This window comes from Panthera onca, chromosome A2, assembly GCF_046562875.1.
Source record: "Panthera onca isolate mPanOnc1 chromosome A2, mPanOnc1 haplotype 2, whole genome shotgun sequence".
Classification (NCBI taxonomy): Eukaryota; Metazoa; Chordata; class Mammalia; order Carnivora; family Felidae; genus Panthera; species Panthera onca.
Window position 1 is genome coordinate 15,761,866 of NC_138340.1, and position 15,680 is coordinate 15,777,545.

Genomic DNA, 15,680 nt, shown 5'->3' on the forward strand with positions numbered 1-15,680 from the left:
AACATTACTAATTTATTAGAAATGCATTTTGAAATACTTAGGGGGTTATGTCATGATGTCTCTGATTTATTCTTCACACACACACTGTTTGTCCTACACAGTGGGACACTCTGTGTGAAACTGTGACCCACAGGTGCCCCATGGAATGGCTGAACATACACGGACTTTTAACCCCCCACACTTGTCAGAGATCGGCAAGTAACGGGTCATTGTAAGTTGTTATCAAATAATGAGGAAGAGATTTTACAACATTTTCTGAAGATCAAAGTCTTTAAAGTGAGTCATGTGAAAATGGCTAGGGTGAATATTTATTCAAAATAATGAGGAAGGCATTATCCTAAGAAGATAAGTAAAGGGGCGCCTGACTGGCTCAGAGGGTGACTCTTGATCTCGGGGTTGTGAGTTCGAGCCCCACGTTGGCTGTAGAGATGACTTAAAACGACAACCTTTAAAAAATAAAAGAAGGTAAGTAAAAAAAGAAAATGAAGACCCAATAACTAACTTAATTTTAGTGTTGCCACTAAAACCTAATTTCCCCTGGTTGCAATTAATGATTTTTTTAAAATAACTTTTATTCACTTAGCTGCTCAAAATGTTCACCTACTAGTAAAAATCCGTCAGTCGTTAACGGAATGGTTAGATAAACTAGGGCATGTCTGTATCGGAAATATTGCGAAGTCATCACCAGTTAAGATTTGGATTTAACTCTTGGATTAATATTTAATAACGTGAACATGTTTACGATACAACATCAAGTGCAGGAGATACGACTATATCTGAAAGGAGTCATGATTTTATGGAAGTGTAAATGATTGAGCCCCACGTAATTGCTAAAAGAGGATAAAGAGGTGGCATCTCATGTGGTCCCAGTAACATTGTGACCGTCACAAGAAAAAGAGGGGGGAAAAAAAAGCCCTCAGAGGAGACAGGACAAAACTGTAATGCTCACCAGGCACGGGTTACATCGTTGTCTGTTTCGAACAAGAAAGCATCTCTCACCACATTGGACAGATGTGGTAAATTTCCTGACATGAGAAAAAGAAACCCCTAATTTTACTCATCTCCAAAACTGAGAGTTGAAGAGGTGAAGCCCTTTTGCTCTTCAGAACAACTAAACTCAAGAAAGCCTCCTTGCCACCAGGCACAGGACCGGATGGTGGACTGGATAAGGCAATTCTGGTCTGACAAACACGGGAGAAGCATGTGCCATGCACACGGCACACGGCAGAGCTGTTTAGACGTGTGGCCAAGCCATCATCGCGTTGTCAGTGAACATTCTCTCACTCTGCAGGAGGGTGGGCAAGCCGATGGTGCCACCAGGATCAACCAAAAGAAATGGAATCCTTTCTGGGTGGGGAAAAAAAAGGAAATTCACCGAGTGTCACATTCATTTAGAATTTTGAGGAGACCTGCTTCTCTCATGGGATGCACGTATAAAAGTCTGGCTCAGTGGGTTAAGCGTCCAACTGTTGGTCTCAGCTCAGATCTTGATCTCATGGTCATGAGTTCAAGCCCTGCGTTGGACTCCACACTGGGCATGAAACCTACTTAAAAAAAAAAAAAAAAAAAGCCTAACCGTGTTAAACAACCCCATGTTAAATAATCCTAATTATTGAAGTAGGATTCTTAGCAACGATTCAAAAGATTGAGGTAGAGCTATGTGCATTAAGGAAAGATCTCTAGGCTTCACTGTGCATTGGGTGACCCCAGAACCAGAGTGGCAGATCTCACAGAATCCCACTTACACACCCAAATGCACATGCAAAGAAAAGCCTCTCAGTGAATGCATGCCAAATTTTTAATAATAAATATGTATGAAGAACTAGGAAAGGAAGGGAATAAAAGAGAAATTTACTTTTTCTTCCTCTATATATTTCTGAATTAAAATTTTTTTCTCTTTTTTTTTTAAATTTTTTTAACGTTTATTTATTTTTCAGACACAGAGAGACACAGCATGAACGGGGGAGGGGCAGAGAGAGAGGGAAACAGAATCGGAAGCAGGCTCCAGGCTCTGAGCCATCAGCCCAGAGCCTGACGCGGGGCTCGAACCCGCGGACCGCGAGATCGTGACCTGAGCCGAAGTCGGACGCTTAACCGACTGAGCCACCCAGGCGCCCCCAAATTTTTTTCTCTTTAGAGCAGTAGATACTTACTTATTTCTTATGTACTTAAAAAAAAAGGTGGGGGGGTGTCTGCCTGGCTCAGTCGGAAGAACATATGATCTTGATCAAATATCCACCCACTGCTAAGTGGACAAGACTGTTATCCGCATCGTTGAAAATGGTTCATCAAGAATAAGAAACAACAACGTAGCCCCTTGGATGAATCTCAAAATAGTGACGCTCAGTCCAAGAAGCCAGACAAAAAAGAATACGTGCCAATTTTGTATCCAAAATTCTAGAAATGCAGACCAAACTAGGGTGACAGAAAGCAGATTGATGGTTGACTGGGGAGGAGAGGCGGGGCGGGAATAGAGGAGGGAATTAATCACGAAGGATCACAAAGAAAGTTTCGAGAGTGATGGATGTGACCGCACCCTGCACTGGGCTGATGGTCTCACTGCTGTATATGGTACCAAAATTTATCCAAATGTACACTTTATTATTATTTTTTTAATGTTTATTTATTTTTGAGACAGAGAGAGAGACAGGGCATGAGTGGGAGAGGGGCAGAGAGAGAAGGAGACACAGAATCCGAAGCAGGCTCCAGGCTCTGAGCTGTCAGCACACAGCCCGGTGTGGGGCTCAAACCCACGAACCGTGAGATCATGACCTGAGTGAAAGTCGGATGCTTAACCGACTGAGCCACGCAGGGGGCCCCCCAACTGCACACTCTAAATAGGTACAGTTAATAGTGTGCCAATTACACCTCAATGAATCTGTTTTAAAAAAAAGCTGCACATGTTTAATATAGAAAATTTGGAAATAACCTAAGAGTGAAGAAGAAAACTAAATAGCACCCTTACTCCCATGAGAAGACAACGACTGACAGGAGGGGGCTTTTCCTTCCCAGCAATTTTCATACCAGACTGTTAGCCCCTCAAGGTCAGGTCCGCCCGATCCACTGGCTGTATTCCCAGCACGGTCCTGGCAAAGCAAATGTTCGACAACTATTGTGAGTAACTAAGTGAACAGGTAAATAACTTGCTCTATTTCAAATCCTCTCATTAGAGCTTCTTCATGTCACTTAAAAAGTCTTTGAAAATGTATTTGTGGCTTCTCTATAGCACGGACAACTCCCAAACAACGAACGGACCCAATTAAACAGGCTAACAGCTTAATTTACATCGCGCGTGGGGGCACCTGGGTGGCTCAATTAGTTAACGTCCAACTTAGGCTCAGGTCGTGATCAGGTGGCTCAATTAGTTAACGTCCAACTTAGGCTCAGGTTCATGAATTCAAACCCCGTGTTGGGCTCCGTGCTGACAGCTCGGAGCCTGGAGCCTGCTTCTGATTCTATGTCTCCCTTTCTCTCTGTCCCTCCCCTGCTCAGGCTCTGTCTCTCTTTCAAAAATAAATAAACTTTAAAAAAAAATTTACATCACACAGATACAAGTAAGGCAGTTAAGTTTTCTACCTTTTAATGTGCTTGTCGATTAACTTCTCCTTTCCTCAGTTTGCTCTTGTATAAAATGGAAGTCTAATCGTCTCCACCTGTCCAGGTGACTGAGGATTCAAGGCAAGGGTGCGACCCGGGCGCCCAAGACAATGCCGGCACAGCACAGTTTAGGGCTGGCACATACTGGCATTCTTGGGCCGCCGGCGCTGTCCATGGTTCCTGCTCAGTTCCCTCTATGCAAGTTCTTTCTCTTGGGATCTGCCAGTTGAAAAGCACCTGTCAGCCTGGCTGGAAGAGCCCTTTGGAGAGGTTGGAATTAAGTACTAAGCCCTGCAGTTTGCATTGTTACCATTTAGCACCTCTTTAGATGAACATTGGCCCCAGTGGAATGGATTCCAAGTTCCAGAGAACTCTGGTGATGGGAAGGGTTCGGTGAAGCAATTTTCTTTCGAGTGGATTTCCCCAGCTTTCTGCTGAATTTCAGGGCTAAGTGACTCCGGACTGAAACCAGTAGCTTCATCAGGTTGTGGTGGCCACCTGTAAATCAGTCTGGGTTTCTCAGGCTCTGTAAACCTTAGAAAACCAGATGACTCTTAACAGAGCTGTTGGATTTCACAGTTTTGGAGTGGATTTTTAGTCAACCTCTGGTTCCAGCTCCCCCGCATTTAGCAGAAACCTTTAGTGAGTTAAACACACACACAGATAAACACAGAGAAGATGAATATATAACTATATATTGACTCAGACTATCTATGACTGTGTCTTTACTGAAACAATACCCTCCCATTTTATAGCTAATGAAACTGAGGCTTAACGAAATGGTGTGGCTTGCTCGAACTGCTACTTAGTAAGTGGCCAGAGGACTAAATCCAGCTCTCTCTGAAGCCAGGGTAAGCGAGTAATTTATATAGCAGAAAGCAATAGCAGTCAACATTTTCCTTGCCCACCACAGTTTGCAAACCCCTTTAGGAACACTGTTTGGACCCTGACACTGTTCTCTGCCAGGTGGCTACCGAGAGGCAGCGTGTCTTGCTCCAAATGTAGAAATGAGAAGAAGTAAGAGAGTTCTCTGACTTCGTGCCATGCCAACCGTGGTCCTGGCCCAGCCGCATGGACATCGCCTGGAAGCTTAGAAGAAATGCAGGCTCTCAGCTCCCTCCAGACCTGCCAAGTCAGAATCTGCATTTTAACAAGATCCCCAGGTGACTTGTAGGCACGCGACCGCTTGCAAAGCCCTCTCATCAAGAGAGCCATCGAAGCTATGCGTCCTGATCAGAGCAGAGACACACAGAGTCATGGAGACAGAGGGTCCCCCAGGCCAGCCGGTCTTGGGTGACGCTGGTCGAAAAGCTGAAGAAAGCATGTGTGCAAAGAAGATGCCGTGCCTGCCAGATAAGTTCCTCTTTGCTTACCAATCACGTTTCTTTCCTCTTTTATGTCTCTCTTGGAGAATACTGCCAATGTCTCCAGTGACGTGAGTGTCAGATATCCCCTTGCGCCCTGCCTGTGGTAAGGGCACAGCCACAAGAGGGAGCGTAGCTCCCGTGGCTTGCCTCTCCTTTTTAAGGGAATGTGTCCAACTCCGAGCTTACGATTTGCTCCTATCATCGATGATCTCCTCCTTGGGGGCAGGTGGCGGGAGGCAGCATGGGGAATGTCTGGAGGTGGTTTGGCCACTGCACTGGTAGAAAAAAATGAAGATCCCAAGAAAGCTTTGACGGGTCTCTTTTTGGTACCCTAAAATCCCCATCTCCTCGAAACAAAAAAAAATTTGGATATGTCAGATCCAGAGAGGGGAGGTCATCCCAAAGTCTCATAGATCCCAAGATGACACTGAAGTCCTCTTCTTACCTCTTTTTTATTCTAAAATTTTCTTAAAGTTTATTTACTTTTGAGAAGAGAGAGACAGCATGAGCGGGGGAGGAGCGAGAAAGAGGGAGACACAGAATCTGAAACAGGCTCCGGGCTCTGAGCTGAGCACAGAGCCCGCCACGGGGCTCGAACTCACGGACCGCGAGATCATGACCCGAGCCGAAGTGGGAAGCTCAACACACTGAGCCACCCAGGCGCCCCCTCTTCTTTACCTCTTAAACCATTTCTTCAAGGCTTCTCTTTTGGCTTCTCCAGCGGGTCTGCCCGTGGAGTGCGGTTCCGCCCACAAAGGTACTCAAGTTTGTGTGACCTCTGGTCTTAGACATTTGCCCCCAAATATACAACTGCCTTCTGAAATGGGGTATAAATTGGAGTGTTGAAATGAGGATATTTCTGGATGACTTCTGCCAGACCAGTGACCCCGTAGGACTTCTGTTATCACCCCAGTGCCCCTTCTGAAGCCCAGGCTGTTGGGAGGGATGGGCTAGAATGTTACAAGGATGCTCGCGAGGCCATGTGGGGAGTCATGTGGTTTGGGTTCAGGAAACCAGGTGCCTGCTGTCAGGCTACACCCACAAACTTAGGCACCAAGCCGGGCGTCTCTTCAGTTCGCAGCTCAGAAATTACGAGCTGCCAGTCAGGTGGCCCGGAAATCTGTAAACAAAGTTATCAGCTAATCAGAGAAATCTGCTTGGATGTGGTTTTAGGTATCCTGAAAGTTAGCCCAATGTGGCATAAGGGTGGAAATTGCTGTGCCCAGGGTGTGTGTGTGTGTGTGTGTGTGTGTGTGTGTGTGTGTTTGTGGTTGGACCCAGAGAACCAACCTCTGTTCTTAACTCCCAGCTGAGCGAAGGGAGATGCTGACAAATGGAATAGTTTGGTAATAACTTTCTGCAGAGAACTAATCATATATTTGCACCAATTCGAAGTCCACATTCAAGACAAGCTACAGAGGTTTTGGGCCCCCCAACAGATGGGAACACTTATTAGAATACTAAAATGTTTAATGTTAATTACATCATTATGCAGTCTGTTCCTAAATACACCGTCATTGGAAAATATTCAGTGATTATAGACAAAGCTAAACTCTTTCTTGGCCCCCCCACCCCCACCCCGTAACTTCTTTCCGGAGGTAAGCAGTGTGATCATTTGGGCATGAAAGTCTTTTCCTTGCAGTGATAAAACATGTCTATGCTCCTAGACAGAGAGTCATTTTGGTGTTTTGTTTTGTTCCCAACAGCAATACCATCACATTGAATCTATCATCTACGATTTGCTCTGTCCCTTCAGAGATCTCAACAACCTGGAGATCTCTCCATGCTAATATGTATATATACACCAGATTTTTTTTTTTTGAGAGAGAGAGAGAGCACAGAGCGCAAGCAGGGGAGGGGCAGAGAGAGAGAGAGGGAGGCACAGAATCGGAAGCAGGCTCCAGGCTCTGAGCGGTCAGCACGGGGCCAAACGTGGGGCTTGAACCCACAGACCACGAGATCATGATGTGAGCTGAAGTCGGACACTCCACCGACTGAGCCACCCAGGCGCCCCTCGATCCACCCGATTCTTTTATAACCTTTGCATCGAATTCCAGAGAATGAATAGAGCATCCTTTACGCAATCAATGTCTTATTGATGGACACGGAGGTTGTTTTCCATTTTCACCAACACAAGTACCTTTGTTGTGATTCATCCTCGAGGGCATGCGTGGATGTTCTCTGAAGAGGCCACCATCCGGGAATGGCTGAGACACAGGGATGCAAACTTTGTATGTTAACACACCCTCCCATCATCTCCTTGCAATGGCTGAACCAATTCACACACGCTGCGAGTGTGAGAGCGCCTGGTGCCCCTCCCCCATGCTCAGTATTCAACTTGTAGAGCTCTGGCCTTTTGAAGAGTGAAAATACTGCCGTTTAATGTGCACTTCCCCGGTTATGAGTTAGAGCATCTTTTCAGATGTTTTTCTTCCCTCGGTTGGGAAAAGCCTCTGCATATTTGTGCGCATTTGAAAATTGGGGTTATTTGTCTTTTTCATTTGGGTTTGTAGAAGCGATGCTTCTTTTCTAAGAGGTATTGCAAAAAGCAAGTAGTAGCAGACAGTTTCTTTCTTTCGGAAAGTCATAAAAGCATCTGCTTGTGTAGAAACGGAGGGAAAAAAAAAGCCTGTGGTGTGTCTGTGCATGTGTTTTTTTCCATAGCGTGGCTTTAACACCCACACACCTTTGGTAAACGGGGTGAAGCCCCCAAAAGATTGCAGCGGCAAAGATGAAAAACAAAGAAAAGTAAGGTAGTCCCTACCAGACGCTTACTAACGAGAAGGGCAGTTTCCAGTTAACAGCTGAAATATGGCTTTCACGTTCTGCAGAAGGCTGGGTTTGCAATCCCGGGGCCAGCTCTTTCCCGTAGACATCTTTTCTCTAGCGGCGGCTTGGGATTTGGGCTTGCGCTCATCGGTTGCCCATCTGAGGAAGTGATGTAAGCCCGTGGCCCTTGTCTGGGTTATCTGAGGGGCTCATCGCTCCTGGTTGTGACAGAGGAGCGCCAGGTGATAGATGACAAGGAGTTAGCAGCCCAAGTTTCTTGACTTACCCTCAACCGCAAGGGAACTTATCTCCAGAGGGCATCTTCCTGGGTGAGAGCTGAAGTCTTGAGAAAGCAGGGCACTTATGGGGCGCAAAGGGGCTGGGGAGGGAGGGGGCAGGAGATCCGTCCTTTCTGTAGGCGGTTCTGGTATGTGTGTGGATGAAGCCAAGGAGCAGATTTAAAGATCATCTCCAAAGATGGGGGAGGTGTGGAGTAGAGAGCTGGATAGGTGTGACACAACCCCTCTAACCTGCCCATTTTATACAGCCTCCAAAAAGAGTCAATCGGGGGAGGTTCCAGACATTTTACAAAAAACAGGCTTGGGGGTGGCAATGCTTCCAGCCTCTGTGAAAGTGACTCGTGAAACAAAACCATCGCTGGGAACCCCAGGCAACGTGTGCAGCGAACAGACATGGAAGCGGGGGCAGCTTGCGGGCAGCAGGATCCCCTGGACAGCCTACTGAAACACAGATGGCCCCACCAGGCCCCACAGTTTCTGACCCGGCGGGTGTGACGTGCCCCACAGCTATAACGAATGTCTGGGCGCCGCTGCTGATCCGAGGAACACACTTTGACAACCGCTGGGCAAGAGAGAAGTTGCCCTTTAAACAGGGAGAAAACAGATGCCAGGAGGTGCTTTAGACAGTTGCGTCTGTGGTCTCTCCTTAGGCTGCTGGGGGAGGGGAGTCAGAGGAGAAAGATCAACGGAAACAAATGCTCTATGGCAAAGTCTGCAGGTGGTGGGTGAGGGACTGCGTCTGCCTGACAAGCTTCTAAAGGCAAGTGAGGTTCAAGTCCTTGGTGGTACCGGCTGTGGGGCTGTGATGCCTTAGAAGGGTCACCCTAGGTGAAGGCCAGGGCCAGGATTAGATTAAGCCGGGATGGAGAATAAATATTAGTGAGAAAGAGACCACATTCTACCCAGGTATTTATTAATTTTTTTTAATGGTTATTCATTTTTTTTTGATAGGGGAGGAGAGGCAGAGAGAGAGGGAGACGCAGAATCCGAAGCAGGTTCCAGGCTCTGAGTGTCAGCACAGAGCCCGACAAGGGGCTTGAACTCACAAACTGTGAGATCATGATCTGAGCCGAAGTCAGACATTTAACCGACTGAACCACCCAGATGCCCCCATTTCGTTTCTTAAAAAGCCTTTTGTTTTGCCCAGAGTTTTGGATTGTCTTTCTTTTTGTCATACAACATCTTGCTCATAATCATCCTCTGTTTCTCTTCCAAAAGCTCACAGTAACAGACACTCTATGAAGTCCGCTTTTCTCTTGAAGACGTCCCTACCTCCACTCACTTTAATTCTTCCCCAAACTCAAAAACAAATCCTTCCTACCTCTGAGCAGTCCTCAAGTCATTCATGCCTCCTAGAAAATCATCCCCCTGCCTCCAGTCTCCCATGTGCAACTCATTGCTCAATCGTAACACAATCTTCCAAAGCCATTTAACTTTTTTACCCCTATCAGTAGAAATGTGTCTCTGTGCTTTTCTTTATCTCCCTTATTCCTCCATTGTGCATCTGCGTGTGTATGTGCTTAGGCACACACACAAGTATATTTGCATACATACATGTGTGTACACATATATGCGCATACCTCATGATGGTTTCCTATTCTGTCTTAGGTTAATTATTTGGCATCTGCCTTTTCTCACGCAGTAGACAGTGACCCCATCCATTCATGGATTCTTCAAGAATCTACCAACGGCTTACTGCATGTCAGGGTTGTTTCTACCCTTCTCCTTCTGGCTCTTCCCCCTTTCTTGTTATCATTCTCCCCTGTCTGCATTCTTCATGAAGGCACTTTTTTTGCTGCTCACCTGCGAGCCCGCTGTTCGGTCCTTCATCTAGTATATGTCTTCCCAGTAGATCTGTGTGCAGGATAGGGACATTTGGCTGTAGGGATTGTATCTTTCATAATAACTTCTTAGGGGAAGGTCCTCCCTGCATCTTATTTTTTTTAAAAAATTTTTTTAACGTTTATTTATTTTTGAGGCAGAGAGAGACAGAGCATGAACTGGGGAGGGACAGAGGGAGAGGGAGACACAGAATCGGAAGCAGGCTCCAGGCTCTGAGCCATCAGCCCAGAGCCCGACACGGGGCTCGAACTCACGGACCGCGAGATCGTGACCTGAGCTGAAGTCGGACGCTTAACCGACTGAGCCACCCAGGTGCCCCGTCCCTGAATCTTAGAATGGCTCTTGTTTTCATACTTCAGCATAAATATCATCACCTTGGAGAAGGCTTCTCTGTCCTGCCCTCTATCCCAAAGTAGCCCTATCCTCTCCCTTTCCCACCAGCCAGCCACACTCTCGCACATCAGCCTGTGTGGTAGGTTAATTTCATTGATGTCCCCAATCAGTAGTGTCTCTTTATGCCTACCTGCCCTTTGGAATGGACTTTGCAGCTCTCTGCATCCAGAGGTAGAGTCTCCTTCCTCACTACTTGAATCTGGGCTAAACTTGTGACTTTGGCCATTAGGATGGGACAGAGGTGACAGTGGCCAGTTCTGAACCCAGACCTTGAGAGGCCTTGTGCACGTCTAACTCTTTCTCTTAGGACCTCATCATCAGCGTGTGGACAGACCCAGGCTGGCCGGCCGCAGGATGGGGGACCACGTGGATGAGACCTCAGGCCATCCTGTACAGCCAGCCCTGGTCAGCTTGTTAGTGGACACAGACATATGAGCCGTCCTGGCTTTGGTCAGTTGAGGGTGGTTGAGACCAGAACTGTCCAGCTGAGCCCAGGTTTAAATTGTAACTTACAAAATCAAGAGCTAAATAATAAACATTGTGGTAAGCCCCTAAACTGCGGAGTGGTTTGTTATTCAGCAATAACCAACTGATACACCTTGTTTATTTCCTTTAGAGCACTCCTCAGGAAATTCAGCTAGCTGCTCAAAGACTCTGCGTCCTCATCTTTAAAAAGGACGCACTCTTTCTTGTAGAATTGTTATGGGATTCCATGGGATGATGTTTGTAAAGCTCCTGCACAAACTAGGTGCCCAGGACATTTGTTTATTTTCTCTTTCCCTGGAAAAGAGCCGAGATCACAGGCAAGAGGAAGCCTGAGCCGTTCTCCCCCAAGAACAGGAGAGAAAGCCCCAAGAAAGCCCGAGAGACCTTGGAGCCACAGGAAGAAAGGTTGTTGGAGAGGGGAGGCCAGACAAACAAACAAAAAGCAGAAAGAGGCCCATAAGTACAGAGAAAGGTGATGGTTGCCGGAAGGAAGGGGGTGGGGGGTTGGACATGATGGGTGAAAGAGAGCTGGGCGGGGGGGGGGGGGGAGAAAGGGGAGCCCAAGGCCTGCTGATTCCATTGAATTTGAGTGATGTTCCTGTATTGTCATTTATGGGATTTCTCTGTAGTGTTTAGAAATGAAGTCTCTTAACAGAAAAATGGCCAGCACTATTGTTTTGGCACCTGCAGAATGCCAGGAGCCCCCTATAGCAATCCTGGGGCATAGATACCAATGTCCTGTTTTACAAAAGAGTAAACTGTGGCTCTGAGACAAAGAACACGCTCTGAGTAAGCGCAGCATGGGACAGACCCAGATATAACGGTAACGCTGTGACGACACCGTTCAGCAGCAGTTACCGCTCACGGAGCATGGGCCAGGGGCCCCGGCTGGGCTCTTGCCCGAGTTAGCTCTTTTTGCCCTGACGGCAACCCTCCCAGGGGCTGCTAGTCCCACATTTTACAGATAAGGAAAGTACTTCCCGGGACACACGGTCCACGGCCGTCGCCCAGCACTGCTCTGCTAAGCGTGGACCTTTCACTCTCTTTCTGGGCCATCTGGGGGAAGGTTGGGGGTTGGTTCGAGAAACCAGGTAGGCAGTAGGAGCCTTAGAAAGGAACGAGAAATGAGCAAAGTCTTTGAAGGCAGCAGGAAGGAAGAACGGGTCGTCTCAGTGGTAGCGGCAGGACAGAGGAGGAGAAGGGGACCTGTCCCCCAGCCTCTCCTCGGAGCTCCCTGGTTGGTGGACAGCAGACGTCTCCCTCTCGTGTCGTCCGACGTACAGGGGAAAAGGCTTCATCAATACACGTCAGAGAGGGAGACGAGACTAGGGGTCCCAAAGTCCTACAGCATGAGATACGCTGAAGAAACCACTCAACACTACTGAAAAACAAGTTCCGAGTTTAAAAACTGTCAAGCAGGTTTCTTTTCTGCAGGGCTCCTCAGAACCTTCAAAATGCTGCTTTGCCTGTTTTGCAAACTGTTTCACATTTTGCTGAGCACCTACCCACACTCTGGGCCGTGGGACTCCGATAGGCTGTTCTGGGACATACTTTTTCGAAATGTGGTTCGCAGCAAAAACTGGATGACTGTTTCTTAGATGGAACCCTGCAAATAATCTGAGGCCCAGGATGGCGACTTAATTCGTGGTTCCCCGCCGGAGGCTCAATGAGGGACTGCATGCTTGACAGGTGTGATGCTGAGAGGGAAACAGGGGCCCGGAGGCCTCAGGCCAGCGGCCCCCCCAACCCCCACCCCCAAGAAGCTCTACTTTGGGCTCCGTTGTAGGGACCTGATCTTTTCATGTGGTTGTTTTGATGTGGCCATTTTGAAACTGAGGACATTTTGACACAGCTATTTTAATGCCCTGGAAATTTTCTGACTTTTAAAAAACACCAGCCATTTTGAACGTTCAAAAATGTATCACGTATCAGTGCATCACGGGGTCAGGGACAGGGCGAGAGTCGACATCATGGAGAAAACAGGGGACAGGATGAAGCTGTGGGATGGGGGGGGCCCACTTTTATTTACATTGCTTATAAGGAAAACAAGTTAAAAGTTTAATGGTCTGATTTTTTTTAGGGTCACCCAAAAGCCCCCAAGTTTATAAAGCCTGTCAGTAATCCAGACCGTGTGGTATTGGGGGGAAGAATAAATGAATAGATCAACAGAACACAGTAGAGAGCCCGGTGATTAGACCCCCATAAGTACAGTCAAATAGCAAATAATCATGGGTCGTCGGCAAAGTGTCAATTAAAACGACGTGGCATTACCACGCGGCGACAGGAACGCTTGCTCGTGGCTGCCGGGAATGCAAGATGGGTACAGCTGCTTTGGAAGACAGTTTGGGGGTTTCTTAAAAAGCCAAACGTGGGGCACCTGGGTGGCGCAGTCGGTTAAGCGTCCGACTTCAGCCAGGTCACGATCTCACGGTCCGTGAGTTCGAGCCCCGCGTCAGGCTCTGGGCTGATGGCTCAGAGCCTGGAGCCTGTTTCCGATTCTGTGTCTCCCTCTCTCTCTGTCCCTCCCCCGTTCATGCTCTGTCTCTCTCTGTCCCAAAAATAAAAATAAAAACGTTGAAAAAAAAAAAAAAAAAAAGCCAAACGTGTTCTTAACGTCTCCTCCGGCCATCGAGCTCTTTGGTATTTACCCAGAGGAGCTGAAGACTGTGCCCACCCAGAACCCAGTGCACGGACGCTTACGACCGCTTTGCTCGTAACTGCCCAAACGTGGAAGGAACCACGGTGTCCTTTGGTGTAGGTGAACGGGTAAACGAGCTGCGGTCCATCCAGATGGTGGAGTATTTTTCAGTGCTAAAAAGAAAGGAGCCGGGAAGCCTTGAAAAGACGGGTGGGGAACTTAAATATATTTTACTCAGCGAAAGAAGCCAATCTGAAAAGGCGACACGAGGGAGGCTTCCAACTGTAGGACACTGTGGAAAGGGCACATTAGGGAGACCACGAAAGGATCAGTGTTTGCCAGGGCTCGTGGGGAGGGAGGGATGAACAGGGGGAGCACAGAGGATTTTTAGGGCAGTGAGACTGTTCTGGACGATACCGTAAAGGCGCTTACGTGTCATCACAGGGTTCGTTTGTCCAAACCCATAGAGTGTGCAACACCAGGGGGACCCTAAAGTAAACGACAGATGTAGAATGATCATGATATGTCCGTGTGGGTTCATTAACTGCAGTAAACGTACCCTCTGGGGCTCCTCTGTGGAAGACGGGATATGTGGGGACTCTCTGTACCTTCCGTTCGATCTTGCCGTGAACTGAAAAGTGCTGTAAAAAATAGTCTTTTTATAAAAAAGAAAAATCGCCTCCAGCACATCTGGCTGTAGAAGTTGTCATCATTTATTGCACAGATCGGCCCTCCCTGCATCTGGGGTGTGGGGAGGGAGGGAGGAGGTGAGGACTCTGAATTCACCCAGATGCCTCCCCGGAGGCGGAAGTCGGTGGAGGGACAGTGGTGGCAGGGCCGGGGGGTTCTGGCTCCTGCAGTGGCCCAGCTAAGGGGAAGCTGTGATGCCTCTGGCCGGGGGTGCTCAGCCGACGGCCCACACACAAACCTGGTCTCGCCGTTTCTCCTGAGGTTTCCCACACAACAGCCTGTGATCTGTTAGAAGTGGAACTTGGGTCGCGTCGTTGCCTACATGAATCCCTTCGGGGACTTTCCATCACCCCGGGCATCAGATCAAAACTACGGCCTCTTGGCCTCCAGTCCCCACAAGATCGGGCCCTTCCTGTTTCTCTGGCTGCAGGCACTTCCTGCCACCTGTTCCCCCCGCTGGGAATGGCCAACCCAATCTCCACCTTCATGGGAATGCCCTGGGATTCGGGTCTTAAATGTCGCCTCCTTAGTGAGCCCTACCTCATCACCCCTCACCACTCCCGCATTTCTGCCATTTTACACCCCGTGTCATGTGTGTCGCTGTCTGCTCAAACCCACGTTTCCGGTCCCGTGCCCTCTCCATCAGAGGCATCTGGGTGTTTCCAGGGCCTCCCCATGACCTTGCTCCCCCACCCCTGCAACATCCCATCGTTCGCCAGCTCCTGTGGGTCACACGTCTCTCCCTCCCTCTCATTCCTTCTGCTGCTGTGTGGTGTGGACCCCACACCTTCTCCCCCCCACTCCCTCTCTCCCTTCCTTCATCTCTCTCTCTCTGTGTCTCTCTCTCCAAACATGAGCAATTTAAAGAATCTACAGGTGTCCTGCAAAACCAATGGAGTGAAAGCCTGTGCTGGATTTAAGGCTGCTGGGGCAGAAGGGACTCCCCTTCAAGCCCCTCTGTGCTCTAGGAGAGGAGAGTGGTCTGCCCTGGGCCGGCTGCCCCCGGCTTGTATCAGACTGAGCCATCTCAAGGTACAGATATTAGCTGCAGCGTCGACCTGTCCTGTCCTGGCCACTACGGTGGCCACTAGCCCCGTGGAGTTATTTGAATTTAAATTTAAACCCACGGCAATAAAATAAATACAGTGCAATGCAACATATCAGTTTCTTAGGCACGCTGACTGCCGTTTAGACCCACATCAGCCACCTGTGGCTGGCGGCTGCCCACTGAATGGTAGAGATCTAGAACGTTCCCGCCACCGTGGAAAAGCTCGATCATTGGATGCCACTGTTCGACACCCCCAGCACTTCTGTGAGGTTTGTCTTTTCCATTAATGTAGTCAAAAGATGATTAGTAAGCCCCTAGATGCACCACGGGCAAGACGCCACGGGCCCTGTCCTCACGGAGTTAGCAGACAAAGAGAGAAATGCCCGCCGTGAAAGGGAGTCGGCAACCTCAGAAGCACCCAGCTCTGAATTCTAGCTGCACGTGGCGAAACAGGGAGAGGGAACAGAAAAGTCAGGGGTGCTCCCTGCAAGGAATACACCCAGGCTGGGTGGCGGCCAAAAGAATCACGTTGCTCTTGGTTCCTTTGAGAA